Source organism: Schistocerca americana, chromosome 6 (genome assembly GCF_021461395.2).
Source record: "Schistocerca americana isolate TAMUIC-IGC-003095 chromosome 6, iqSchAmer2.1, whole genome shotgun sequence".
Taxonomy (NCBI): Eukaryota; Metazoa; Arthropoda; class Insecta; order Orthoptera; family Acrididae; genus Schistocerca; species Schistocerca americana.
Window position 1 is genome coordinate 348109533 of NC_060124.1, and position 4096 is coordinate 348113628.

Consider the following 4096-nt stretch of genomic DNA (forward strand, 5'->3'; position numbering starts at 1 on the left):
TGCACGGACTATTTCCGCAAGCCTCACTGCCAATCCACACTCCCACCGAGCGGCACGTATCCGCCACCTATCCGCAGTCCCCGTCCAAGTACCAAACTGCTGAGCTACACTAATCACAAATCATCCTACTTCCAGTCTACCGATGATTTATTCCCCGTGTGTAGTCATCCAGTGGTTGTCTTCGAATCTTGTTATCATAAAGAACACCAACACGCTGGAACACAACCATAGTGCGCCATACTGCTCTCTGATTGAGTGACACACACACACACACACACACACACACACACACACACACACACGCACACGCACACACACACACACACACCCTTTTCCCGTACCTGCAACTGCCTAGGGTCGCGGGGCCAGCCTAGAGTCTCTCAAGACCTCACGCCACCTGACCAGCTTTCTGTGCACCTCTGGCAACATGCTCCCCCACTTTCATTAATTTCCACGAATAGTTAATATGACATGTTACTACATCTAGCTCGTCCTTAAAAGTTTTGCAGGGTAATACATTTAGCAGTAACATGAAATGCGACGAAGACACAAAATCGTAACTACGGAAGGCGAACAGAAGACTTACGTTTGTGGAGGAGTTCTGGGAAGGTGCGGTGCATCTATAAGGGAAACCACACACACGGCGAAGGTAGGATCAATTCTAGAGCATGCTGTAGCATTTGGTCTCCTTACCAAGTAGGTATGACAGATGAGAGGGAACCAAATGAAAACAGGTCGGTACACATACACGAAAGTGAAACAGATGTTCGGCGAAGCTCAATGGAAACCTTTACGAGAAAGGTACGATCTATATATCACGTCGCTGTTGGCTAAGTGTCGAGAACCGATTTCCAATGAAAAAAAAAGAAAAAAAAGTGCGCTAATTCTACTGCGAAAATCGTATATCTCGCGCGCAGATCATACGGTTATCTATAACGAAGTCCTACCTGAAGAAAAAGCTGCACAACATTCAGTCAGATTTTGATAACATTTCAAACTGCTGCAAAAATTAGCAACTTGCTTTAAATGATCAGAAATGTAACATTTTGTATTTCAAAAAACGAAAAATCGTAGTATCCTATCAGTACAAAATCAATGAGTCACAATTAGAATCGACCAAAACATACAACTAGGGATTTGAAGTGGAACGATCATATAGTTTGGGTGTAGTTATAGCGGTTGGCAGAGTTCGGTTCATTGATAGAATACGAGGTGAATGCAATTTCTACAAAAGAGATTCCTTACAAAACACTCTTGTGATACTTTCTAGAATATTGCCCAAGGGTGTGGCACCCCTACCGAATAGGACTAACAGGCGATATTCAACGTATACAAAAATGGGCAGTATTTTCCCTGAGTGAGTCAAGAGAGGAGCAGGCGCTTGGCCTTTAGCGTTTTGTAGCCACACATTCCGCGAGGAATATAGTACAACACCCCTACGGATCGCTCCCGTAGGGATCGAACAGACAAAATTAGACTAATTACCACGCCCAGAAGCGTTTAAGGAATCATTCTTCCCGTGTTCCAAACCTAAATGGAACGGGTAGGCGCCTTAATAACTGGCACATTCAGAAGTACCCACTGCCATACACTTTTCAGTGGTTTGCAGAGTGTGGATGTGAATGTACGGATTGCGAAAATAAGACCGTTTGGGCTGGTACGGAAGTTTACAGAGAGAATTCTCACTCGCTCAATACGTGAAAGGAATAGGGCAGGAAATTGGTAACATTAGTTTGAAGTAATGTTTGCCACGTACCGTATAGTGGCCTGCGAAGTAGACGTACTCATGTACATAGCAAACAACGTTGCGCTCTGATTAGCAGATTCAACTCACATTCCGGAGTAGCGGGGTTCAAATCCCCGTCTGGCTATACGGATTTTTTCGTGTTTACCCTAAATCGATTTAGGAGAGCAGTGGAATAGTTACACTGAAACGTGACAGTTCTTTTCCCCACCAAGCCCTAGCGTCACGAGGCTACGTTCCTTCTCATCTCGTCGTGGAACTGGCGTTCAAATCTTTCTCCTCCTTTGGGTTCCACGAGCTTATGGCTCCCAGTTCCACTGAAGTTAGTTATGTAAGAGCTGTGGCCATAAAGTAAAGAAAATTTTTGTTTTCCTATGGAATCCTTATTTACTCATTAACATCAACTTTTCCCCGTGAAAGTAATCCCCCTCGGATAACGTACATTTGTGCAAGTATTTTTCCAATATTGCAGCAAATAAAGATTCAAATGGCTCTAAGCACTATGAGACTTAACATCCGGGGTCATCAGTCCCCTAGAACTTACAAAAATGGCTCTGAGCACTATGGGACTCAACTTCTAAGGTCATTAGTCCCCTAGAACTTAGAACTAGTTAAACCTAACTAACCTAAGGACATCACAAACATCCATGCCCGAGGCAGGATTCGAACCTGCGACCGTAGCGGTCTTGCGGTTGCAGACTGCAGCGCCTTTAACCGCACGGCCACTTCGGCCGGCCCCTAGAACTTAGAACTACTTAAGTCTAACTAACCTAAGGACATCACACGCACCCGTGCCCGAGGCAGGATTCGAACCTGCGTCTGTAGCAGCAGCGCGGTTCCAGACTGAAGCGCCTAGAACCGCTCGGCCACAGCGGCCGGCGCGAGTAAAGGCATTCTGAAACAAATTCCGTTTCTGGGAGCAACGAAAGGCAAATTTCCAAAAATCGGTGTTCGTGTGTATACCTAAATACCCAGAAGCAGAAATGAGGAATCAGATGTGGGAGCCCACGGAAACGTGTACGTATGCTTCGGAATAAGCGGTTCATGCACAATGTAACGGCTAGACAGCATTTTCTGCAAACTGACGTTCGCTCTGCTCGTACGCAGCTGCCCTCCACCCAGGCGACAAATAATGCAGAGCGCGGGCAGTGCACACGCCCTGAGGAAGACAGTGACCCCCGGCGGCCGCCGGCTGCCTTTGTGCCGGAGCTGGCTTCCCGCTGAATAATGCAGCGCCGCCGCCCTGCTTCGCGCAGGTTCCTCGGCTCGCACGAGAGCTAGCCTAGTCCGTACGTCTTCCGCGGAATGTGTGGCCGCAAAAAGCTAAAGGCCAAGCGCTGCCGCCTCTGTCGATTCACTCTCAGGGGAAACCGGCTCCGCGGCTGCCGTCAGAGCTATAACGCACCTCGGTAGTCCGTGATTCATTCATGTAGTTTACACGTCAGCCGAGCGGGAGGCTGTGCCGTGAAAACGGACGGAGCGTTGCTCCGATAACGGCGGGTGCCACAATTTAGTGCATTACATACGAGATGTGACAAAAAATAATGGAAATTTTTTAATTTCGCGGGCTTTATACATCCGATTTATATCTTGTTGGTGTATGTGTTCCTATCTATGTTTGCATTTTCAGCTGTTTTCAATATTTACTTTTTTGTTGAAAGTTGAAAAGGTTGTACGTGTTTTCGGCGAATTTTTACTTACGAAAAAGATGGATCAACGAATCTGCATTAAATTTTGTTTGAAAAAATGGGATATAGTGCAGCACCGCATTCGGCTTTTGGCGACTCTACTATGAGTAAGACAAGAGATTATGACAGTCGAGCAGATGGAGACGACGACGGCCCTGGACGCTGTACCACGTCAGTTAATGTGGAGAAGTACAGATAATTGTTCTGGAAAATCGCCGTATCACCGTCAGAGAGGTTGCTGATGATCTAGGCATATCCACTAGCTCATGCTAAGCAATTTTTTGAGAATGTTTTGGGCATGAAACGTGTAGCAGCAGAGTTTGTTCCGAAATTGTTCAGGAATTGCTGAATGAAGACGAAAACGATCCAGAACTTCTAAATAAGGTTATAACCGGCGAGCCGGCCAGAGTGCCCGTGCCGTTCTAGACGCTACAGTCTGGAACCGAGCGACCTCTGCGGTCACAGGTTCAAACCCTGCCTCGGCCATGGATGTGTGTGATGTACTTAGGTTAGTTAGGTTTAATTAGTTCTAAGTTCTAGGCGACTGATGACCTCAGAAGTTACGTCGCATAGTGCTCAGAGCCATTTGAACCCATAACAGGCGACGAAACATGAGAATATTGTATGACGTCGGAACCACAGCCCAATGGTCCCAATGAAAAAA